The sequence below is a fragment of the Corvus moneduloides genome, chromosome 6 (genome assembly GCF_009650955.1).
Source record: "Corvus moneduloides isolate bCorMon1 chromosome 6, bCorMon1.pri, whole genome shotgun sequence".
NCBI classification, from domain to species: domain Eukaryota; kingdom Metazoa; phylum Chordata; class Aves; order Passeriformes; family Corvidae; genus Corvus; species Corvus moneduloides.
This window is the reverse complement of record NC_045481.1, coordinates 7,477,956-7,504,495: the sequence shown is the minus strand read 5'-3', so window position 1 is coordinate 7,504,495 and position 26,540 is coordinate 7,477,956. Positions and strand designations below refer to the sequence as shown.

Sequence of the window (26,540 nt, the reverse complement as noted above, 5' to 3'; positions counted from 1 at the left end):
CAGTAAAATGAATTTGAATTTATATTAATGCAGCCAAACAAACCACTCATTGTTAAAAGCACTCCGTGATTTTGTTTAGTTAATAAGATGTTAGAAAGCACTGTATGCAACCAATGCCACAACATATTCAATAGAAAAATCAAGACGTTAAATATATTCACTCTGGACTAAGATTAAACAGATCATCATCAAACACTCAATAATCAGTTGTCTGACTATTCATTGTCATCCACCAAGTTAGCTGGGATGGAAAACACACAAACAGAACTGTAAATGCATCTCACCTTCCCTTCTGTGCACGGCTCTGAGCCTTGCTCCTTATTAATATGGAGCAATATATCCTTATTGATTTGCTTTTAACATCTCCATTTCAGGCACAGTCCTGCAACAAAGTCACCTCCCTTGGTGTCCCTTCATCCCAGTCTCCCCTGGGATGTTGAACAACCTGGACTAGGGGGAGGTGTCCCTGCCCATGGCAGGGGACTGGAACGAGATGAGGTTTTAGGTCCCTTCCAACACAAACCATTCTATGGTTCTGTGTTTTCTAACCCATATGATTCCAACCCTCTCCCCTTCCCACAATTTCAGAAGTTGCCACATCCACCCTGGATTCACATTTCCAGGTCCCTCATGTCACAGCCAGCTGTGACAGCCAGCCTAGAACTAGGCCCACACCAACTTGCTGACTGGTTGAGTGGCTGCTAACCCATGGGATGAATAAATTTCTTATAAAGTCTTTCTCCTTGACACAGGTCTTGATTTGCACAAAATGTGCAGGAATGTAATATCTGAGAGGTGGCTACCCTGTGTCAAAGGTGGCTGAGACCAGCCAATGGACTCAAAAGTTATTAAGAGAATGACTGGCAGGCAGGCAGAATAAGATCAAAAGTCTCATTCCCTTGGGAAACCAAAATAGAAGGGATTGGAGGTTTTTTTCTTTAATCCAGCAATGCTGAAAACAAGAATTGTCTACAATTCAGCTGTGGGGTCTGGGGGGTTGGGGGGGGGGGAAGTAAGTGAGGTTATCTTTTAGATTGTTTTACTTTAAATATTTTTGCAATACTTTTTAATATAGAGAGGTATTATTTTTCAAAGCTAGATCCAAATTTTGTCCTGATTAGGTATAGTCAGAAGCTGTACACTACAGAAATACAGCAGACACCATGAGGTAGCCAGAAAGTTGAGACATCAAACTAGCTAATTTCAATATAACTACGCCTTTAGCATAAGTTTTAAAGTAGTCAGAGAAAGTTATTGAGTGCCTGAGTACAAAAATGTATTTTGTTCTTCCATAAGAATTTTGCACAGAACTTTTTTGTCTTTAGGAAAGTGAGGTATAGTGATTGGAGACCAGCCTACAACCTGTCAGAGGCATTCATAAATCTTACCTATGAATTTCAAAAATGAGATAAATGGAATCTTTGTGTCATTTTTCTTGCCATAAAGAGTCCTAAGGAAAGAAACAGTCATGGCAAATGTCTCCTGTGTGTGGTTCAGACTCTGCAAACAGAGATTCTTGGAAATCTTTGGCTGAAAAAAAGGTCATCCAAAATGGCTTGCTGAGTAAAAATTTTGGTTAAAAAATGTCCTGACAAATGTTGATCTAATCCACAAAAGACTCTTGAGTGAACCCTGGACTCCTCACAATTCTGCTGTCTTGGTTAGCAAGGTGTGCTAGTCCCAAGGCAGATGTACTTGGCAGATATCCCCCAAGATTTGAAGTAAGGGCCTTTTCATCCCTCGGCTGCTCATGAAATTAATAATCCTGCCAACTTTGAAGCCAAATCAAATAACAAAGTATTCAGAAAACTAGAAATCCTTCTTTTTTTAGCCAACTTCTCTGCATATATATGTCTTTTAAACTAGAACTCCACAGAACACCTCTGGCTTTATGTTTCCTGGCCACATGCAGGCCTGTCATTTTCTAGATGGACTTCTCTTAGAAAAAGGGACAGCAAATCCTATTTAGCCTTGGAGGGCAGGCCATCTCTCCCAGGCAGACATATGAGAAGTTGGGCATTTGTTACAGGTCTGCTCCTCAACCCTCTGGACAGCCAAGCAGGCACGTGGTTCACATGGGTGTTCAGCCCTTCTGAGATGCCCTCAGGAATTCTGTTTGGCTGCTGCAGCCTGGGTCAGATGTAGGTCCTGTGTTGTTGCTGCCAGGCCCTTAGTGGCTGTCTTGGATACCCTCACACACCTGAAAAGGCCTCAAATTGTACAATGCTTGAGGAACTGCATCCCACCCAGCAGGCTGATGTGATTTTGTGCAGACAGATACTCGCTCACCTCATCCACACACCGAAATAACTTGACATGATCTAGACTAATCCAAAAGCCACATCATCATATTAGCACAACACTGAGCTTAAACTCATCAACCCAGACTCACAGATAACATCTGTTTGCAAAAGACCATGTAAATGTAACTTCTCCCAGAGAAGACATCCAACAGAGTCCTTGAAATTCTAGCTTCCAGACACAATAATCACTTCATCATTCCTCTCCTCACTTGCTGGCTCCTCTCAGGCAAATATGCTTTATTTTACCAGCCCAAAGCATTCCTAGAGATAGTAACCAATGAAGGGATCCTGCATAACATCAGACCTCTGCGCAATACTCTTAATTCCTTTTCCCAGCCCTTAAATTCTCTACGAAGGAGACTATAGCACTGGGTGTGCAGCAGAAAGAATGACAGCTCGGTCCCAGCAGCTGGTCTGAGCATTCTGGTGACTCCTTGCCACAGAAGGCAAGCTTCAGTGAGAAATAAGTGCAGGGCAATTTCTTCGATCTGACTAATTTGAGAGAGGTCAGGATTCCTGACCCAGTAGCTGTTTCCTAGACTGCCAAGGACCACTCCCTTGAAAGACCACATGCTGTTCCAAGAAGCAGGGAAGGGGAGAAGCAGGAGGAGTGCTTTACCACAGTCGTTCTTGCCCTACAGACATTGTACTCAAGCTTCTCAGTTTCCCTCATTAGTGCTCAGATCACTGTTCTGTTGGACTCTCCTGCTGTAATTCACCATAAGATGCACAGGTGGGACAGTTATTTACTTTTAAGACCTTGAGGTATTGAAACCTGCCTACAACATCTTACCAAGCAACTTACAGCTTCCTGCACCACTGTCCTCTTTGTACACCAGTTGCACAACGTTCCCAGTGTGAGCTATCATCAGCTTGAGGGTTTCACAGAAGCTGAAAGACACAGGGTGGGGAAGCAGAATTTTTTAGGGAGCTGTAGGGAAGAGGGGGAATGACAACAGAAATATCCATCCACCTGAGATACACACACACAAGTCTGTGAAACATCTGCGTATTGCACGCCACAGGTTACATCACTTAACAATGTTTTTTCTTTTTAAATGTTCGTTTCAAGCTCTTCCACAAAAGAAATCAATTACTAATGACATACAGCCCTACTTTTCTTCCTGAACCTATAATTGCTTCCAATTTTAAGCTAAAATTAGTCATTCATGCTATCCAAATGAGCATAGTTTAGTGCTGATGTACGTAAGCGATGCTTTAGATTGTTGAACATAGCTGATCTTTGACAGCTTCTTCTTATAAATAACAGTTTCCTCTTTACACTGAGAACTTTTCAGAGGCGACAGATGTTTGAAAGATGGGACTGAATTAGCTGAATAGCCTGTAAAACCCACCAACCTGAGATTTGCAAATATGAAAGCTCAGAATTCTTACAAAGACAGCTTGCAGAAAGCATAAATCACATCTGCATAAATGCCTCTCTTTCAGCCTACATCCTTTGCATGTCACATTGTCAGCATTTAACACATAATAAATAATAAACAACTTAATAGTTAACAGTGCTGACACAGACAGGCTGCGTTGCAGAGAGGAAGACACTGGGAATCCATTAAATGAAGTAAAAAGCAATAACAATGGTAATGGTAATGGTGATGGTAATATCACAAAACCTTTTGTTTGTTCCACAAGATAGAAAACACATTGCAGGAAAGCAGAGAGCTCTGTCAGACACAAACCTGTCCTCCATCAGTTCATGAGCATATGCTGAACAAGGGATGCTGGGGAGGCAAGGCTTTATTACTTCCTAACTTCAAAAAAAAATTTAATTTGTCCCTGTGGCAAATCATGAAGTTGACATTTCATTGCAATTTTAACATCATTTGTACCTGGCTCCTTGTTGAAGGAAAATGAGCATGTTCCAGGAGCACTTCAAATGACATGACTTGTATTTGTCACGCAGGTAAGCTGTTCTCTCAGCAGGCACAGCAGAGAGTCTCCTAGTGATAAGCAATTTGGTTTTATTTACATATAAACATATGCAAGTACATGTGCATGCATGAGGAGGCACAACCAAAGAAACACGTTTGACACTTGTGGAGGGGAAGATGAGTTTCATAGTGGTGCCTTTGTTTTGGTGGGAAGGAGAGGGATGCAAACCATAACTTCATATCAACCCCCACATCTTCTTTGTGCCCTGCTGTTAGGATCACAATTTTCTTCATATAATGGGCCATACAGTTGTTTTTCACCTGTTAAGCCCCTTCAGAGTCCTTACAATACCTGGTATACAAGTTATAATTCAGAAGTGTGGAAGCAGAATTTCACTCACAGAGAATTTGCTTCTCAAAATCCCATTTTCAGCATTACTTATATCAGTAAATAAATCAGACAGTTTCAATCACATTATTATTCCATAAACATCACTCTTTGATTAGCTCTTCTCTTTGGAAAATTTATACACCAGTCCCAAACTAAATGTACTTTGTCTGTTCAAGTGATGTTCTATATTCTGTGCTTCTTAAAGAAAATGGCTTCAGATTAGTAAAAATTGCAATGACTGTTTTATTACGCACTCAGTCAGCAGCCCAGCAAACGTTTTACAAAAGTCTCCCACAAGAAATAAGATAAATAGCACCATCCCCCTGCTTCCTAAGGTAGAAGGCAGAAACAAATTACCCAGCTAGCACACAAAGTATACAGAATATATTACAAAAAAAAATATGCATTATTAGCTCTAAATTTATATACCAATTAAGTTGTCCATCTCTTTGAAATCAGATGTATTACCTTACTACTCTCAGGCTTGTGAATAGCATTTGTGAGCATTGAAAGGCATGGGTACTGGGAAAGTTTTCATTTTTCACACTGTCATTACAGGAGCAAGGTTTCAAAGGCAGAAACAATCCAAGAGCTTCACATGAGTCGTGCAGGTCCAGCCACACAGCTGCATCAATCACCACCTCTTTGCGAGCATTCATCTGCTCCCCGTTCATGGTCCCTCAAGTTACAAAGCAAAGTCTTGAACGAGTGCCCTGGATGGGTGACTGGAGAGAGGCTGCTGTAAGGAAATCGAGGGAGGAGACCTTACAACCCCCTCTAATTCACTCCATCCTCCTTGTGTGGCCCCAGCTGTGAGCCCGCACCTAACCCATGCCGAAGCATGGTTAAAACCCTCCTCTTGTTCTGATGATCTTTATGAATTTTGTTGATTTGGACAGAAAGATACTTCTGGTTTCTCCTGTTTTCCTGCATAGACCTAGCAGACTATGTGTTTCTTCAAGCTGGATCTGTCCCTTCTTCTACAACTATGAAGCACAAAGCATTTCTGAGAATTTCCACTAAGAAAAAAATCATTCAGTGCAAATAAGGCAAAAGCAGCAATCACAGAAATTGTCTAACACTTCTCTTGACCAACTCCCTCTGTATTATTACAGTGGGATTACAGCAATGAAGAAGTTGCAGAAGCAGGAGAGCAACCTTTCAGATCCAACAGACTCAGCTGGATATGGAAAATAAAATATACAAGCATCCACTCAGAAAAAAATGTCAACAATAGACATGCAAAAAAAAACCAAAAAAGGATTCAATGAAAAAAGTCCTCCCATGTATCCTGGGACTCATAATGTTCCAGAAGATTTTGCTGGCTATATTCAAGAGGTCAGAGAATGCAATGTTTCGGGATTCCTGGTGCAGTAATGACTAATGGTAGATTTCAAGGACACATAAAAGGAATTAAAAGGTAGCCGACTACTTTAGCTTGAAGGTGCCCCAGTACCCTACTCTGTATCAGACCATTCATTTCACAAAATGGAAATAATCACAACCATCTTTTTCAGGTCACTCTATAATTTGTTCTCTTTCAGAGATTTTATAGTTGCTAATCTACCTAGGGACTCAGGTGGAAAGGCAGTACATAATAACGTGATTAAAGATCATGTCAGCATGCAGATGCCCAGAAGTCAAAGTCTGAACTCTTTCTGTCACTGAACATACAAGTTTTAATATGATGTCTAGACCTTCACCTCCTGACAGACTGAAGACACCACCAAATCCTTGGGACAGAATGCTAGAATTCAAGTCCAAAAGAACAGATCCCATATAATCAATTAACAGACATGTCTGCCAAACTCTCACCACAGATGCAATCAGCAGCTGGGCATCCATTTGCAGGACCTGGATTTGCCTGTAGATCAAGATGTGTCAGAAAACAAAGCAGAAGCACAAATCAGTATAGTTATGACAGAATCACTGAATAGTTTTAATTGAAAGGGACATTAAAGATCATCCTGTTCCACCCCTCCCCTCTCATGGACAGGGACACGTTTCACTAGACCAGGTTGCTCCAAGTCCTGTCCAGTCTTGTCTTGAGTTCTCCCAGGGATCGGGCATCCACAGCTTCTCTGGGAAACCCATGTCAGTGTCTCACCACCCACCCAGCGAAGAATTTCTTCCTTATATCTAATCTAAATACTTGGCACTCCTACAGTTTCATATTGGTGCCGGTACACAAATTTATTTATAAAATTTATAAATTTCACCAAATTTATATGGCAGAAGAAGAAACAGAGAAATACAGAAAGAGCAATTTATAGAACAGATCCTCCTCCTCATTTACAGATTAGCAAATTTTCTCCACTTAGCCACTATGTTCACACTTTGCATAATTAACCTATTTCATTAAAAGAAGGAGTATTTTTCTTATGCAAAATAGGAACCCAGGTGCTGTAAGTTACGAAGGTTTGCTCAGAAAATCCTATTTTCAAATCCTGCTCAGGTGCATTTCCTAAACTAAACCCAGTAATATTACTGATTGAAACAAAATGACAAGGTGGGAAGAGGAGTGAAAAATGCTCAGAAGCAAGGACAACACCAAATGAATAATGTTTAATCTGTCTTAATGCTACCAAGAATGTTAAGTTTAAGCTGCACATTTAATTAGTCTGCTAATGCTGTTTGATGGGCCTCCTCGTAATGCCAAGACCACTGGGATCTTCTGTGTGTCCCCAAGAAACCTGAGATTTTTCATTATGTCTGCATCTATGGCAGAGATATGACTTACTCATCCCTTCTCTCAGGCTTCAAGCCTGTCAGTATTTACTCATAATTCATGTGCCTTTTTCTTATGCGTTCACAGGAAGATGGCATGTGCTGTTGACAGAGAGCTTTCGTGTTGTTGCAGCTGTCATTGTGAACACCTCACCTACTGCTGGGCCAGCCAAGCACTTTTAGGCTCCAAAAGGGTGGATGTGTTTACCAGGCCTAGCAGTGCTACTAGCAGAACTGCATATCCCTGGAGTCATAAAAATAATATCTGGGACAAGGGGTTCCTGGCAAGATGGGCAAAACACAGCTCAGAGGGTTATCAGCCTCTGTGTTAATAATACGAGGAAATCACTCCTGTTAGGGCTTTGGATTAGAACCACTAAAGAGTAGGTGGACGTAAAGACCACAAAGTTACTCTGTTTCATTGATTAGCTTAGAGAATTTGTTTGTTAGAGATTGGCTAAGGTCAGGAAGTCCAAAGGCTCCTTAAGACTCTGTTTGGTTAATGGATTTTGAACAGCATCACAACACTTTAACCTTTCCTCACAGAGCTGGAGGCCAAACAAAGCTCTCTAGCACTAATTATTGAGGGTCAGGTTTACTCCTAGCAGCAGGATGCGCCAACCAGCAGGTCAAATGTCACGCTCCTGATTTAGAAAAAAAACCAAAACACAAAAAAACCCCACCAAAAAAGCCACAAACAATAAGAACAACCACCCCCTCCACACACACACATTAAAAAAAAAAAAAAAAACAAACAAAAAAGACCCCAAAAAACAACAACAACAAAAAAATTAAAACAACAGCATGACCAAATGCTTAATACCAGTCTGATCATTCTGGGTCCATTGTACACTAGCTCCTGGGACATGGACTGGTCTGATAAGGAAACACACAGGAATATTCAGATAGATCTGTTTGCAGAACTGTCTCTTTTTCAAGTTCAGAACAGCAACAGAAAATAACAAGTTTATGTCCCATCCTCATGATACTGATTCTAGTCCAATCTCCAATAAAATGTTTTAATACAGCATAACAAAACCTGACAGCCTATATTTTGATCTGAATCAAGGAAGGCAGCTGGGGATTACATACACATTGAGACAAGTTAGTCTGACTACTCCTTCTCTGGTTTTTGACTAAGAATGGTGACTTTGAATTTCAGCTCAATGGCAATTTTTTTTCCTAATAGAGGGACACCTAATAATTAACAAGAGATACCAGATATATAGAGTTCTCTTCCTTACATTAGGCAAAGACACACACCCGTGTACTCTAAAGTAAAAATAAATACATGTCTGTGACCGGGCTTATCAATATGGACAAGATTCTTTTTACCAACTGCCTTGTATGCCTTCAGTATTTCAATATGCAATCTGCAACAACTACTTGCATCTCATACAGCACCTTTTGCTCTTTGGCACATCACATAAATACTCTTTGCATCCAGCAGCGGGAAATATTTTCAGTGCATGTGTTCTTGATTTATAAGTTTAATTAGAAACTTTTATGCTTTATACTGAAATACCCTGAGAACAGTTTGACTTGTCTGTGCATAAACAACAGCATTAGAATTCCAAACACATCTTCCCTGTATCTGCATGTTGATGCCCACAATTTCTTGTGCAACCCTCAAAGAGAGTATTGCAAGGCACACAAAAAAAGATTGGCATCACATCCTCTGTTCTTACCTTTCAATTCATGTAGATACTTCAGCACATGCCAAACATTATGAAAAGAAGAACTTCTCTGAAGGCAAGAGAAGAAGCATGTAAAAACTGTGCTAGGGCAGGACCTTACCACAGCTCTTACAGACCTTCACAGATGGCACTGACTCGTCCCCACAAATGTAATGCATTAACTTGCAAATAATCCTTCAATTTTAACAGTGTCAAGTAACAGCCACAGGTCTTGGTCCCGAGTGTTCAGCAAGAAAAGTAACAACATGTAACACTTCTGGAATTATGCAAAACTGAGGTGGCATCATTAACTTTATCTTATAATTAAAGAAACCGAGGCACAAGGCTTGAGTGATATTCATCAGGAACAGGAAAGCCAGGCATGCAATTAACATTTTTGTGGCTGCTCACCCATTACGCAGAGTCCAGGGAACTACTAGGATCAAGCTATGTTTAAAGGTATGAAGAATGAACAAGATGATTCTGTGTTTTAAACTCCAGAATTAGGGCTTAGAGCAGCAAAATTGAGATTCTAGCTCTGTCACAGACTTACTAAGAGATACTGAGTGTTTCATTTAGTCCTGTCGTATTTGAGCCCACTTGTTGTAAAACAAGATTAAATACATTTTCTTTCTCACAAATGTGGAACATCTCTCTGCCTCTTCAGTAGGTTTTTCCCCGTACAGATTTGGTTTGGCAAAAATACTTTTTGCTGAAAAAAGACTGATCAAACATGTTCTGCCAGCCGTAAACAGGGAAGGAACTTTCTCATATCTGGGTTTATCAAAGTCTGAAAGGGTCTTGGTCTTTTCTGAGGCTCTGCTCAGTACTGTAGCAGAAACAAACTGTGATCCCAGTAGAGTACAGATTAATCTCATTCAGAGCATCACTGGAATGGAATGGACTCATTATCTTAAGAAACAAAATATTCTTTCTAAATACAGTCCTTTGTTTAGACACAGTAATGAGTCAGAAATGGCAGTGGCAGAAATGATAAAGAAAGGACATCCCACAAATTATTTTGCACTCTGAGCTGAATGGTCAAGTGTTTGCAGAGAAGGTTAATCACGGGAATGAAGACAGCACTCCAGAACCCTCGAACTCTGGCAACAGGATTTCCACCTGCTTCATTTCACCAACTGCCTCAGTCATAATTGCACCACTGAATATTTGTGCCTTGAGAAGGGGCACCATTAACAACAAGGGCCCTTTAAATGCTCCTAAAGGACTGGAGACTGGAGTACCTTGCAACTCCCCTGCTCCCTTTTAATGTAGAGAAACTCAGCGTAAAAGAGACTCAGCATAAGCGTTTCCTGGGCAGCTCTGGCTCTCTCTCCCACCATACACTGACATGGCAGCTCTTCCCATATCCTCTGTGCCAGTGCTGTAGCAGAAGCAAATCCCTTTGCCTGTGAAAAAGAACAAAGGGCACTGACTGTGGCAGCATGTCAGCAGCGAAAGAGCACTGGGGAAGGGGAAAATCCAGATCTGAACTCTCCTCAAAGAGTCAGGACTCTGAGTTCAACATAATCCATGGTTTTACCAGAAAACTTTGATAAGGTGGTTAATTATTGGCTGAGTAACCTCTTGCTATCCCTAAAATCAATTACCTCTCCTTCTGTATTGATTAAAACAACCCGTTGCTATTTTCTCACGATCTTGGCTGTCAACAGCACTGTTAGATGCTCTCTCTGTGAGCAGACTATTCTCCTTTGGCTTTTGTAAGTGCAACTCATAAGCAGAGGATCAGTCAGTAGGAAGTTTTCCTTTAGTTCTCTTTCTCCTCTCCACAGCCTCTGCTCATTGAAGTTATTGACTGACAGACCAAATTGAAACTACCTTAACTTTGTGCACTTAGCACATGAGTAATCTGAAAGTTATAACATAGCATTTTCTCACATAAAAAAAATGCACCCTGATGTATTTCACCCTTAATTTGTAAATCAATTAATTAATTATTGAGCCAATAATCTCAGCTTCATAACAATAACTGGAGGGTGCCCACAGCAACAAAAGCATAGAGTAACGTTTTACTTCTCCAACGTACTTCCCTGATACAACCTCCAAGGTCTTGTGTTCTGTTATTCTGTTTATAAATCTTTCACCAATCATCAGAACTGGGGCATGTAGTGCTGGGACTACCAACATTGTATCTGAATGATAATGGCCAGTTGCATCTCTACTGCCTGGATCAAATTGTATTCTAAAGGCTCTGACTTTAACAAACAATCTCCCTACTATCACCATTCAATATTTTATTGTCATCATGTCTGAGCCATCTGGAAATTTTTGTGTTCCCATGATGCCAGACGGTGTACAAGAATAATGGAAGTCCCAGATATCCTGCAATCCAAACAGATAGGGCAGACTCAGGCAGAAAGAAAGGGAGTGCTATTCTGCCCATTTCTCTAAATTGGGAGGAAAAGATGTTGTGGTCAGCTCTGACTTGCAGTGTTTTACTTACGCTTCTTTCTCAAGGCTCAACTCTAAGACACTCCAGCCTTCATTAACAGCAGAGGAGACAGAGCAGATTTGAGGTCTGAAGATCAAGTGTTCTCCTTGACTCACAGCTTGGGTGTAGCACATGCAACAGGAGAACACTGTGCTGCTGCAACACACATCAGGACTTATTTACAAGGAGGGAGTGTACCAGCTCCAAGAATATGGATCAGGGATATTAAGAGGTTTTCTTGTACTGGCTCCGAGAAGAATACATTGGAGAGCTGGTTAAACATCTTCTTCACTAAGTTTTTGAGGTGAAAAGCATTTTGAGTTGAACAAATTCACAAATAACTTCTTTGGGAACATAGAAATTTAAGAGGTTTCAAAGAAAAACTAGCAGCACAGAAACTGAAATTCCCTTCTGTATCAGCTCTCAGAAAACACAAACAACCCTAACTCATCCTATATTTTGGCAGGATGAGAAAAAAAGACCTTTCCAAAGATGAGGTCCAGGAAAACATATAGTCCAGAAATACGTAAGGAAGCAGGAGTTCTTGTGACACAAACATGCCAACTGTTGCACGGGCTACCAAATGGCAGGCAATATTTTGGGAACAACCCACTCCTCCACACCCCTACCACTTCTGAAAGCACAGGAAAAAAAGAAAGTGTGGAGGAACTCAAGGCAAATCAAGAAAAAACACTGTCAGAACCAAGAATAAGTTCTCTCCTAGTCTCTACCATGTTAACCTTGAACACAGCAGACTCAAGGACCTCCTGTAAGTCAGGCTCCGTGAATAAAGCCAGTCCTACCCTGATGCTAGGGAGGATTTTAAAAGAAGAAAAAGAAAATAGAAGAAGCAAGTTTGAAGCATAAGACTGTCACCACAGCTCATTCTTGTATCACTTTTAAATTACTCTTAATCATCACAAACTCACAGAACTGTCCCTTCGAAGTGGTAGGTGTCACAGAGCTGAAGCTGGGGGGCATGTTGATGCAAACAAGCAGAGAAGCAGGCGCATGTCTGGATTGCTTTAATTTTGTGGTTTTATGTCAAATGCTGAAATGTACTCTAATGCTCTTGCGTATTTAATTTCCTTTGTTCTTTTCAAACGCTAACAAATGTGACTGCTCGCACTGCCAAGACACTGCAAATTAAAACAATATAGAGTCGAAATGTGACCTTGAACTATTGCTAGATCATTACACGAGGCACACCAGCAAGCATGTTCCTCTCCCAGTGCAGTCCCTTCTCATGGCATGTTATGTTATTCCAACACGAGTCTTGCAGCATAAATTCCATTGAAATCACGGTACAGTCCAAACTTCCCATTCATTGCAATGGGAGTTTGTCTAGTAAAAATAATTAGACCTGCAGGGAACTGTTCCAGAGTCTTGCCAACACCAGTGAACAACCCTCAAAGCTTACCAGTTTTAGCTCAGAAGTTCACTGATGTTCTCCCAGTAGGACTGCTCTTCATCATGAAAACTGAATGTACTGCTGATATTTTGTGTGATGAAGACCAAGGCCTAATGAAAGGCATTTAAATCTGTGCCAGCAAAGAGGAAATTCAGACTTCTGAAAAGCAAAGAGATGTCTGAGCAGCTGGAAATACTCAGTATGATCCTCCAGCTGAACACAACTGTGCTGGCAGACAGGAATAAAACTCAGGAAGAAAGGCAGGGCTTGATCTTACACACCACCCCATGGACTACCCTCTTAAGGGCTTCCCCCTGCCAAAAAAAATAGGAGAGAAGACAGGAGGGAGAGATCAAGAACACCACATGAGAAAATACAGCCTAGAGCAAAGTCTCAGCATTATCCATGGTCCAAGACAAATGAAATACAGCAGTTTAACTACAGCAGGACATACGGCTGGTGTCCTTCACAAATCTTTCTAATGATGGAACCAGATTATTCAGCTATCTTCTGCACACAAAAATATGAATAATAGGATACACGAGGAGAATGGTAAAGCTTCACCAATTAATCCACAAAGTAAATGCACTTACTTAAGGTATAACCACTAAATGCAGAAAAGATTTCTGGTTTTCTGTCTGTCTGGCTACAGCTGACTTCAAATTGGAGAAGAGAGATCAGTCAGGATGAAGAACCGGTTTTTACAAGAGGAGACTAGCAAAATAGTTGGTGAAAGGGAGAAGATTCTCTCTACAAATCTATCTTGAGGATAAACACCAGAAGACAAAAGAACTATTTGACTTAATGACCAATACTGGCACCAGAACAAATGAATATAAATTGGCCATGAATACATTTAGGTTGGAAATTAAAAGAGGTTTCCTAATCACCACAGCAATTAGGGTCTGAAACAGCCTGTCAGTGAGAACAGCAGAGCAGAATAAGTTCAGCTGCTTTTAAGACAAAACTCAACACCTTCTGAAGAGCTTAGAGAGTGGTGCCTGGACTTGGGAACAGAGCTCTCAAGGCAGAGCACATTGGTCTATGGCTGTTCATGGTCATAGCAGTAGGTACTTTACATCCAACCTGCCCACAGACATGAGGTCTATTTTATTCTGCACAAGATTTTTAGCAGTGGCCTTGGTCCATACAGGTGTTTTTGTCACCAGAATCTCCCCAGCTGCAGCAAGAAGTGTGCATCCTGAGCACCTTTCAAGCCTGACACCTGCACAAGGAAGGGGGATTTCACCCACAGTCCTTACCCATGTATTTCACTCAATTCACTAACATTAAAAATCCAGTCATTGTCATCCTTCACAGCCTCCAACAGAGTCCAAACTGACTTTCCATGTGGTACAGGGTACTGCCTATCCAGCCCTTACAAACAGGGATCTCCATAACTGTATAGCATCTCATGGAATAGTGAGGGAATATCTCATCTGTCCGAGGTTGATAGTAGCTTTGCCATTGGCTGCAGCAGGACTGGGATTGAACCTGGCTGTGTCCTGCTGGCTTGTGCAGCCCAGAAATGGAGAAGTGGCAGGTGGTAATTTGATTAAATGCACTGGTATGAGCTGAGCAGGAGCCAGGATAGCCAGAACAGAACCAACAGGAGGGAGCAGCTGGTGCCTACTGATGCTGCTTGGAGAGCACTCTGTCAAGTTAAAGACCACTATGGGACCACAACAGACAATTTGTTATCCTCGGCCAAATGTACCCAGGATTAGGCAATGGGCTGTGACTCCCTAGTATCCAGCCACATGACAAGAGATTTGTGTGGAGGAATTAGTGGGAGAAGTTCATCCTGTAAGGGGTTAGAATACAAAATCAGGTGGCTAACTGGCCTGTCTACTCCATGAAACAAAGCATTTGTCCATTATATATTTTTTTTTTTCATTTTAAATGTCTTTATATAGGTAACATACTCCCTAATGGAAAGCCATTTAAATATCTCTCCTATGATACACAGAACAATTACCAGAGCAAACACATCTGCAGGTTTTGTTTTTTTATTCGAGGTTGAATTTGGATTTGTATTGTTTACTTGAAATTAAAAATGTTGGTTTTCAGTATACTATGGGAGACCACAGATTGCAGGTTAACCTGCCTAATTTAAAATAAACTGAAAGTCTGAATCACAACCAACCAATCCCTAATTAGTTAAGTGAGACAGATGGGTCAACCCAGCCATTCTTGCCAAGGCAGTGGAGGATTATCATTAGCTGTGGGAGGCTGGGAGGAGGAAACCACATAAAGCATGGAGTGTATCTCAACCAACAGCATGGAGGGGAAAACATCTCCATTGGAGGATCTGAAGATCAAAAGGCCCAAAAAGTCGGGTCCATTCTTAGTCTTTCTACCTAGAGGCATCAAAGGACAAAAACTACCAGCAAGGCTTGAACAGAATGCTCTGGGAAACCAGAAGCCAATGCTTCAGTTATCAGATATCCTTAGAGCGACTTTTCACAAGCTTACTCTTGACAGTGAAGCCAGATTCAAATGTCGCTACCACTTACCTCCATTTGAGGTGAGGTTGAAAAAGACAAGATTGCTTAGCCTAGACAAAAAAAAAAGACTCAGGAGAAAGGAGAATCTTGTCAATGTGTATAAATATCGGTCAGGGAAGAATAGAGATGACTGATAAACCTCAATGGCGTCCAGTAAAGAGGCAACAGGCACAAAATTAAATACAAGAAACTCCCCAAAACCCAAGAATTAATTGCAAGGGGAGTTGAACGTGAGAACTGGTTGCACAGCATAGTTGTGGAGTCTCCATTCTTTAAGGTATTTAAACCTGACTGGATATAGCACTGAGAAAACTCCTCTAGCTGAAACAGCTCTGTGCCAGGGTCTTGAACACGGCAATTTCCAGAGGTCCCTTCCAGCTTCAATGATCCTTGATCCTCTTCCAGGAACCCCTGCTGTCTAGCTGTATAGCAGAGCTCTTTTGATTTGATTTTGAGTCATACTTGTTCATCTGTCCATTTTGCACTCTTGTCAAAATAGACCATCTAGACATGACCGAAGGAGTCTGTGAAACCTGTGTGATAAAAGCAGGAGGCAGGAATACACAGACAGCACTGAGGCTGGGTAAACAAGGAACACCTCTTAACACAGCTTTGTCAGTCAAGAGAGAGTCTCTGGGAAAGAAGACCCTCAGTACTACATTTTCCAGGATGAGCTTTTGTAATCATCTCACTGCAATGTCAAAAGTACACAGAAAGGTTTGATACCCCACCTCTTCTTGATTTCAGCATGGGAACATCAGCGACTTGATGCCTCCCATTATGAGAGCCCTTCTGAGACTCTCATTAGCGTCCAAGAGCAATTAGAAACCTTGGGCAAATCTGGTCCTTCATCTCTCTCTACTTCAGCTGTTTCCCTCCCTGTAAAATCTGTGCCATCGCTTTGCCTACCCCAGCAACTTTAAAGATGAGCCTATCCTTTTGCACTAGCCAGAACAGATGTAACATCCAGGAAATGGATACGTAAAAAGCCTTTTTTCTCATTCCCTCTTCCTGAGCAAAAGAGTGTCTGACTGACTTCACTGGCTGACGACTCAGGAGAAGTTTGTTCGTGAGTGCAGAAAGAACTTGCCAATGTTTCCTATTAAAAAACCCCGTGAGACCTGAATAATTAATAACCTACCAGTGAAAAATTGGTCCTAATTACCAAAGCAATCCCCCCCAAAAAATGTTAATTGCTTGGCCTATGTTCCTCCCTCAATGGAATGACTATATTGACAAACCTCATACAGCAAGAAAAATCTGGTGGCCACAAGATACACTTGTTACAAATGGATCAATAGCAATTATGAAGTTTTCTTGCATTTCTGAAACTGCTTCAGGCTTCAATCTATCTTAAGACAATATCATACATTTTTATCAAGGTACATTTTCTCCCTTTTTTGCTTCAGCTGAAGATGATTCATATTTTGCAGGGCACAAAATAAACATGATGAAAATTTTTAAATGGTTTTAAACAAAGGAAGTCATTATCGAGCATTGGCAAAAGCTTTCCGTTAAATTGCACTCGTGGTTGAAATTAATTTTCTGAAGCAAATTCTGAAAGAGGTAGAAGCCAACAATCAATAATCTCTTAATGAGGTGCAAGAAAAACATGTGTAGACATGACAGGTTTTGATGGCTAATGAGCTTCAGAGGAAGAACATTGTTCAGAGGAAAACTCTGAAAGGCACAGAAAATTGATTAATTGCCAGACCAAGATATTGCAGGAAGGCATTTGGAAATTCGGCAGCCCTCAGACCTCATATCATTTACACCTCCTATGCGACGTGTTAACTTTAGAAAACATTATAGCTGAAGGGTGTTGTTTTTCTCCCCCCTCTCCCTAGTCACTAACTCACGATCAATCTGCTTACTGTGATTTGTTGCCTCAGAAACAAACTTACCTGGTAAAACTTTCCCATACTGTTTGCAGGGATGAATAACTGAATGCAAAAGACAAAAGCCATAGGGGGTCCTGTTTTTCTTTTGTGTTAATAGCTGCTCTTCTGGATGTAAGACATAACTAGGCTAACAGACATTTTGGTCTTCTGTCTCTTGTGCTCAAAAGTGTCAGCAAAACAACATAAAAGAGTTCACATTTACCAAAAAAAAAGATCAAAAGAGCATAACCTATTTTCCTGAGGTTAAACACCTTCTTTTAAGGTGCAGAACTAAGTTCCACTCTATTTCCTGTCAGCAACAAAGACACAGCTCACGTAGGTGGGAACACAGGATCCTGGCAGCAGGAACATGGAATCCCAGCCTGGGAGAATTGATGCCTTCTTCGCTTGTGCCTTGGTCTTGAGGAATTCCCTGAGGCCAGTAGGAAAGTCTGGAGCAAGGCTTACCTGCTGCAGAGGAAGATCAGTTTGGGGAACATTCAAACAAACTGGACAAAAAAGTCCTTGGGACTTAATGGGATGCATCCATGAATGTTGGGGCCAGTGTCACTACGAGGACACTCTCAATAATCGTGGGGAGATGGGAGTTTCCTGTAGACTGGGTGGAAGCAAATGTTGCTCCTGCTTTCTAGGAGAGCAAGGAAGAGGTTCCAGAGAACTGCAGGCCCATCAGCCTTCCCTGATCCCAGGAGCAAGTCCTCCTGGACACCATTTCCAAGTATATGAAGGACAAGAGGGTGATTTGGAGTAGTCAGCATGGATTTAAGGGTAAATCATGCCTGACCAACCTGATAGCCTTTTGCAATGAGATGACAGGCTTGATGGATGAGGGAAGAGCAGTGGATGTTGTTTATTTTGACTTCACTAAGGCTTTTGCCTTAACTTGTCTGCCATAACATCTTCCTGGACAAATTGATGAAGTACAGACTCGATAAACAGGCTGTGAGGTGGACAGAGAACTGCCTTGAGCTGCTGATCTCAAAGTGTCCTGAACTCCTGCCTTCTACTACCACCATCTCAAAAGGTTTCACTTTGACAAATGGCAGAGATTATATCCCAAGTGCCCCCCTTCCATTCCAACAAAGACATTAACACAGCCAACATGCATTTTGTTTTCCGAACCTGGGGGGTGACCACCTCAACCAGAATCAGGAGATAAGTAAGCTGCCTACTTTCTTGTTCTTATGTGGAGTAAAATATATTTCCACAGAATGTACAAGAATTATATTTCTACAATAAATAAACATACTTCATCAAGGATCAAAAGACGCTCAAGGATCAAAACACACTCAAGGATCAAAACACACTGAGGCTTCACTAATTATATGGGCAAAATAAGGAAATACAAATATAGGTGAGAGAAAGAAAAAATGAAGATAATTTGTTAGCCCAAAATTCATGAGTTCGAAGTCAGCTGTAATCACCTGTAAACTCTTTGTCTGAATACTGACTGGATTGGGAGATCATAAGTGATCCCACTATCTTAGCTGTTGTCTTACTTGCAGTGCCCCTTTTTGTAAGCAATCTGTGCCTCAAGGTCTTTAATAAGGGGACAGATGGTTATTTCTACAGACGTGTCCTCTCATACATAAGGCAGAGACTAGAAGACAAATATCTCCTCACCAACAACCTAAGACATAATAAAGAGCTGAGGAGAAAAATTATCCTGTTTACACGGCCACTCAAATACTGACCACTCCTGTACAGTTGCTGTATGATTAACAGCAAGTTATAAATAGGGTAAACTCATCTGAGAACCTCATTTAATCCCAGAGACAAACAGCAGTTACCAGCACATCTAGACATTGATCCAGAAGTAAAATGCCCTTTGGGGGGTACAGGCAAGAGCACAAGGCAGTGGCCTTAAGAATCCCATCTCCACTGATAAATGTGATACACCAATTACTTCACCTTACTCCCTGTACTCATTCTTTTTTCATTTGCTGCCTAGCATAACACTCATCACTTCAAGGTAGTGGTTCTCTCTCACTGCCAACATGATGGGAAGCTTGTTCTTGTTTAAAGCCTCTAGTTGTCATCTTTATTTTAAAAAAATAGTTTAACCTAAACACTCCCAGAGTGCTGCAGCTTAACTCTTGGGCACCTCAAGACCCAAAGTGCCTATATATGTGGTGATAATAAAGTTAACTTTAGGGATAGAAAGTTAGCAGTTTGTGGAATTATTGGAACTGTCCATGTCTTTATGTTGTGGAGCAGATTGACACCATCTCATTTGCCCTACTGTGATTCACAAACCAGATGTTTCCCAACCCTACTCGCACCTGTAGAGCCCAGTGCCCCTCCAGCTGTGTTTCTCAGCCAGACAGACAGAGATTGATAGCAGCACATAACACATCAGAAAAGGGCTTGAAAAGTCACTGAACAAAACCAGATAGTCCCACACACATGGACAGGGACACAAAAAAAGGGGGCAAATAAAAAACAGTTAGGCAACAGTGTAAAAATAAAGTTGTGAATTTTTTATGGGGTTTTTAATTGTATGAAAGAATTAAGAAATCATTTGGTAAATAAAGAAAAGAACAGACCTGCACCAGGCCCTGACCAAAGTATGAAGGTCCAAGCTCTCCAGTTTTAACTTCTAGCCTAGTGATAAATGTGTTTGGCCGGAATGCAGAAAGACAGGATTTGAATTCTTCTTTCCCAGAGGCTGAATTTCTTCTGTCTCTTATCAAAGAATCTCTTATCAAAGCTCAGTTACAAAAATACAGCAACACAGCTTGCAACTCATATCTCCTTCATCTAAATGTGCAGACATGCAGCAGGGCCATCTGTCCACAGACAAGGTCAAACAACAAGAAAGAATAAAGTCTCTTGGACCCAGCTGGAAGCACAGAAACCTCACATACCCTTGCTTGGTCCCTCAAGTAGGATCATGACAGAAGAGAGGGGATAAGGCTGGAATTCAGCCAAAGCCAGGAGTTCCTGCTTCACATAAAGGTATTGCAAACCAGTTTGTCAAGGAGTCTAAAAGATGTTCAGTCCTACAAGTACCCTGACCACAAATCTCAAGAGTAATTGTCTGTGGCAATTCCCCCATGCAAAACAAAGAGCTCTAAGAAAAGGAGCCCAGTACCTCCTGTCTTAGAAGAATCTCCAAATCTAGTGGAGTTCAAGTGGGAAATGAGGGCTCTCCATCCCCCAGGTAAGGAGAAGATTTGAATAATATCTCAGACCAAGGTCCTGTGACTGTTACAAAAAGGGTGATGGGGAAAGAGAAAATAGAAGTGAGTAACACATCTGATCACTACTTTGAGAGAACAGCAGCTGACCCTCCCCAGACTCCAGGAGAGAGTGATGACAGTGAGCTGCAGCTGGGGAGAAATCTGTGAAATTTAGGCACCACAGCACTGAGTCCTTCTGCTCATCAGGCTTTCAGAGTCTGATTCAAGACTTACCAAGTCAGTGTAGAGTCGCACTGATTTCAGTGAGCTAATTAAGTCTTGAGTACTCATAAGCTTTACTGTGACCTAATCCCCATTAGAGCTGTAATTGTACAGATTGATTTATCATTTGATACTGAAATTGGTTAGATTCCACGCAATAAACTCTTTCTGACAAGGCTCTTTTTTTTTTTTTTTTTAAACAAAAAAACCCATGTTGTTTTATAAAAGTTAACCTTTTGGAGGAAGATAAAATTCTACTGAAAAAATGCTGAAGAAAATTATTTCAATGGCATTTTGACTGTCAAAATGTTTATCAGAATGAAAGTTCATCATTTTTTCATATACTTACACTACGCTTACACTGTGGAGTTAAATTTAAAGGGTTACAACATCTTCTCAGAAATAAAAATTGCAGCCCCTGGCAGCTCTATTCCCCAGAGTTGCTGTAACCCCCTGCTGAGTCTGCGCTTCATGCTCTTCCCTGTCTGGTCCACAGAGGAGGAGAGTCTGCTGAAGTTGCCAAAAAGAAGCTTTTGCCAGAAGTCCCACCTCCTCGAAAGTTGTTCCATAAGCAGTAGAACTGTTGAAACCTGTTTTCCTATGACTCGGTGCCCTGCAGCCAGATTCTCCTGTGCCTAACAAGGTGCTAGACCTTCCCTCTCAAGGTTTTCCTACATTTGGGGTGTTATTCCAGTCTTTATCCATGTGAACCCCTTCCCGCCTAGCAAGAGATGGAGTTGACTTCCCCTCCCTATCCACTGTCAGGAAACCATTAGGATGCAAACAACCATCTTTGTCAAACTCAGCTACAAGAGACCAGCAGATTTAGAAGCCAAGACAGTGCAGGGGCAGGTGCCTGCATATACACGCACAAACATCCCCCCGTGCTCATAAGCCTGCCTTCCTAAGGAAACCAGCCTAAAAATAACCAGCTGTAGTTGCAATGTGAGCTCTGCCTCTGCTCCCTGTCAGTATGCATTAGAGCACCTCTTAATTTCACATTTCCATGGCTTGTCTCAAAAGAAAACCTGGTATTTTTCCTGTGATCTTTTCCTAGCTTCTTTATGTTTTTACCACTGTGTATTCATACTGTTCTCCATGTCAGAGCAGTCCCAAGACTGCAATATAGGCTTAGACATTCTGCATTCAACTTCTTTGCTTAAAGTACTTTATAAGACATGAATTTTAATAATTGTTAGAAGAGTACATTTTTTTTTTAACCTGCAATGTAGCTCACTTTATATGCAGCTCAGGCAGAAACCTACAAAGGTAATATAGCTGTTAACTGGCACAGTCTATATATGCCAGCAAAAATGCACTGTCACCAGAAAACACTATATTTAGTAACTACGTAGCAGAAGGAGTTAAAAGAGATCTTTTTTCCACTTGACAGATACTATTTCTGTAGATTGGATCTGGTAAATGCAAAGTAACACATGCTAAAGACGCCTGTGCAAGTACTTCTGGTCTTTTTTGTAAAAAAATGTTTTTATAGTAATATTTGAGATCTTCTATATGGTCTTGCATTGAAAGCCACAATCAAAAGTTTGCATGTGTTCTTTCTCCACTGTCTGCTTTTAGCTGGCCACCATACCCTCCTCTCCAGCACTGTGTTATTTGTGTTTCTTTGACAGCATGAGCCTCACAAAAAGCGCCCTTTTATTTTGTCTTTCCATACAGTTATAGTTCTTCATCATCACAGAAATCCAATATAAGCTACTTATTTTCAACACATTCTGTAACACAGAACCTTTGCTCACAAGACAGACTTCTGGAAAAATAATAATCCTGTATAATACATCTAAATCCCTCCTGATCAGTAGTATATTCCTGAATAATTTCCTTGATTCAGCCAAGTTTCCACTCAGAGGCACAAAATCTGGAGGGGAGAAAGTTGAGTCGTCCAGGTGGCACAGACAGCATTTCACATCATTCCAGCAGCTCAGGAACTCCTGCTTCTCCTCACTGTCTCAAGTTCAGGGGAGGGACATGGACAGAAGCAGAACTGCAGTGTTTGCTGAGCATCCGATCTCCTTACAGCAGACCAGAGACCCAAATATTTAATGCATCACAAGGGAAGGTCCAAACACAGAGCACCAAGAAAGAAAATGGTGCAGTTATAGCACCAAAGCACACTGTTTTTGTTTATGTTTGCCAGAGCTTTCAACTGTTTATCAGAATGGCAACAGATGGCACAAGGCAAACGCACGCACTTTTTCACAGTTTCCTACAAAACGAACAGATGTCTTCATTACATGCTACATGACCGCATTTAACAAAATGTGACAAGAAGCAGAGGTAGAGAAAAATGGCATATCCCTTTGCTAACCTGAATTGCCTCTTGGCACAGATTTGAGTTGTGCTGGAGCATGGGACTGAATGCACAAGAGGGAACTCAGAGCGATTTTCGCTTGTCTCTAATCCATCGCATCCAGTGTGCGTGGGAAACAGAAGCAGGAACTTTGGGGTGGTTCCATCCCTAGGGAAACATGGCAGCTCTATGGACCAGTCAAGATGGACACAGGAGATGTTTTCATCATCTCTCCTTAGGAATGTTTCCAGGCGATGACAGTGCTCACCTGCATGAGTGCAGCCCCTCCAGCAGAGCCCATACGAACCTTGACGCCTTTTGTCTCTGCCAAAAAGGACACATTAGCCACAGGCCAGTGCTGCTGGGGGCACAGACAGCCCTTGTACTGCCCAAGCCCTCCCAGAGCCTCAGCAAGAAGATACAGCAGACCTAAACAGTCAAAATGCTAAAGGTTTTTGTGGTGATGTGAGTGAGTAGAGCACCATCAACAAAATAAATCTGTTCTGAAAGCAAGGCCCATGTTGGGTTAAATACTGCCTGTCTCGGCTCATCTGAGTGGCTCAGAAATTCCAGGAAATGCATGTCTTGCCACACGAGGAGGGATAAGAGCATGAAGGCTTGCTTTGTACTGGAGAGAGATGTTTTCAACATTCATTTTTGCTAACTGCTGCTCCAGAAATCAGACAGACTTTCTTTTATTTTCAAATCAGCTAAAGAAAAAATGGAGAGAAGTGTGCAGGTTTGGTGGGTAATGGGCACTTGACATCCACTCACTCAGGTGTTCTGTAACTAGCCATGGTTCTCAGCACAGAGTGAATCAGAGTAAGATCGCAGCTGATGTGAAAATTTTACAATAGGGCAGCAGACACTGATATATTTTATTTAGTTTCTGCTGAAGGGAACAAGGCCAACCACTTCAGACAGCTCTCCCAGTTAGACCAGAGACATAACTTGCAAACCCATGTGCACTTGTGACCGTAAAGTCAGGGACAGTAGCAGAAAAGCCTGCAGCAAAGCACAGCCTTGGACATATTTTTTTCCAGCTGGAAGCTTTGAATTGCTTAAATGAGGAACTATATTCCAGCCTCTTAAGGAAAATTTCAGACTCTTCATAATAAAACCAAAATCTGTCTCCAAGCCAGGCTGTCACAACACAGTGAGAGGACAAACCCATAGTGAACAGAACAGACTTTGCAGGCTCTTCTCTGTGCCCACAATATACATGGTTACAAAAGAAGAGACTGAATCCTGTCCGTCTCCCCAGAGCTTCTCCAAATAGGCCAACACAGTGGAAACTTCCATATTGTAAAATGCTAAATCAGCTAGTCAGGGTTTTGTCAGGCATCAGATGTGCCAGTGAGGCAAATTGTTTTTCCAACACTATCTCCTAGTTTTGCTGGCTAAACCTCAGAACTGACTGTCCTTCTCCCTGCACCTTTCAGGCCTGTACAGTCCCTATAAGCGGCTTTATACAGTCAAGATAACGGTATACAAATAAACATCGGCAGACTCCCTTTTTGGGAGGGTTTCTCTGCCAGCCCAAGAGACAGAGGACCATGATCTCCCTCATCTGGTACCAGCTCACCTCAAAGGTCCTGAGATATCTGCTAAATATTCCCATCTAGACACATGCTGTTGGCCTGCAGCATTGTGCAGTGGGTTTCATAAAGTCATAATCCAACGTGAAACAGAGAATATTCCAGAGCTCAGTACACTAAAGTAGTCATCAGATAAAAATAGTGATCAGCTGCATATTATTTATCAACACCTATTGCATCAATGAGCTGTTGGTCAGGCTGATTGACACAGCCTGGCACACTGACACATGGCATCCCTGAGCTGCACTGTGCTCCTTGTTCACAGACAGGGCTGTGACAAAAGGAGAACCTAATGCCTCCTAAGGGCCTGGAGTCCACAGAGCAGCCTTCTGCTTATTGCTCTTCATTTTACCCTGCCAGAGGCAAAACTGACTGCGAGTGTCCCGGGGAAAATAATTTCTCCCTCAGTCACAGAGGGTTTTATGCAATGCAGTTCTCTTCTACTCACCCATGGCTGGTTCTCCCAGGACAACAGAGACAGCCATTGCTGCTGGTACAATTCTCCCACATAAAATGAAACATCCAAAATCCATCTACATTCTCATTCCCAACATCAGGAATGACAGCCCAGGTAAATCCTTTGGCTTTCAGATAACTTGTGCTCAGCCTAGCAAAACTCCATTCCTAGCTAGTTAGGGAGACACCAACCAGACTTCAGAAGACAGTTTTCAGGAGCTGATCCTGTGCTGATGAGAGGCCATAGGAGCTTTCCCAAGGATTTCAGCAGATAAAATCAGTCCCTCTGATAGCACGAAAAGCAGAATGTAATTGCAGGATGACTGCCATTCCCTGAGGAGAGAAAAAATATCAGGATGCAGCAGAGCAGGAATTCTCCCCAAGAGCAAGGAATAAAACATTTGTCATGTTTTTAGGCAGGAACACTCTCACCATTCTTTCAACCATTTTATGATTTTAATGACCGGCTTCTCATTGTCTCAGCGGCTTGCAGAATTTTCTCCTCCCTTCCCCTCATCTCCACCTTGAAGATCTCATCTGCATGTGGTCACAGAGGTATTGTCCATCTGGAAGGCAGTGACTGCTAAACCCAAAGTTTCTTGTGAAGCTACTGTTCTTAGCAAACTGCCTCTCACAAGCCTTATGTTCATCACCAGTTCTCCGGGCCTCTTCCTAGTGGCATCTGGCAGCCCCTCCAGCGATAAGAGATCACACAGGGTCTCATTAGCAGCGCAAGGCGCTTCACAGCAGGGGCTCTGTGCATCAGTTGCAGTGATGTCCTGAGTATTTATGTCCTGAAAGAAAGTGTCAAAACACAGGCAGTGGTGATGCAGAACACTTCCTGCACATGATGTTAAAATCCACAGCAACAGTCGCACCTACTACACAAAACAGCAGAAACCCAAATCTATACTGTGTTTGAGGGCATCTCTATCTGTTTGTGAGCACATTTAATGCAACCCTCAAAACTCTTCTAAATGCACTTACCTCTGCACAGGATGTTGAAAGTTCAACTGTGTCCACAACACTAAAAGATTAAAAATCTTGATTCTAGTGAAAGGGGAAAGGGGGATTGAAACTAGATGACCTTTAAGGCCCCTTTCCACCCAAACCATTCAGTGATTCTATGAAAAGCCAAATTCAACAAACACTTCAAATGTCTACATCAAGTGGCTGATGTAGCTGTGACTTGGGTGTCCTTCCCACCCAGCCCAGAAGACATTGTGAACCTTCTTATCTTAGCCAAAGGTTCCTTGGAGTCTCTGTCTCCATGTTGGTCCCTTTGAAGAGAGACAAAGGTGGATACAAACAAAAAACTACTGACTAAAATGTTCACTCCAGAACAGGACATCTAGGTTTGAGGTTCTCTACAGCCTGAGAGTACAAGCTCAGTTCCTCTCTTTACTCTAAATGAGTCTCTTTGCCATTAAGCTAGTATTTCTTCCTAGTTATCTTACCTATCTTGCCAGAACTCACAAGAATAACAAGCAGGACCAACCTACAAACCAGGAAGC

At 41.7% G+C, this 26,540-nt stretch overlaps 1 long non-coding RNA gene across 1 annotated transcript in view; it reads right to left on the bottom strand.

The window, feature by feature from the left end:
* Positions 1–1,052: 1,052 nt before the first annotated feature.
* LOC116446014 overlaps positions 1,053–26,540 on the bottom strand; it is an 88,152-nt gene continuing 62,664 nt past the window's right edge. Inside the window, exons 2-5 of the long non-coding RNA XR_004240986.1 lie at positions 25,459–25,820; positions 25,019–25,359; positions 4,151–6,447; positions 1,053–3,194 (exon numbers count right to left, since the gene is read on the bottom strand). This is a non-coding gene — a long non-coding RNA (uncharacterized LOC116446014). The remainder of the gene's footprint in view (positions 3,195–4,150; positions 6,448–25,018; positions 25,360–25,458; positions 25,821–26,540) is intronic.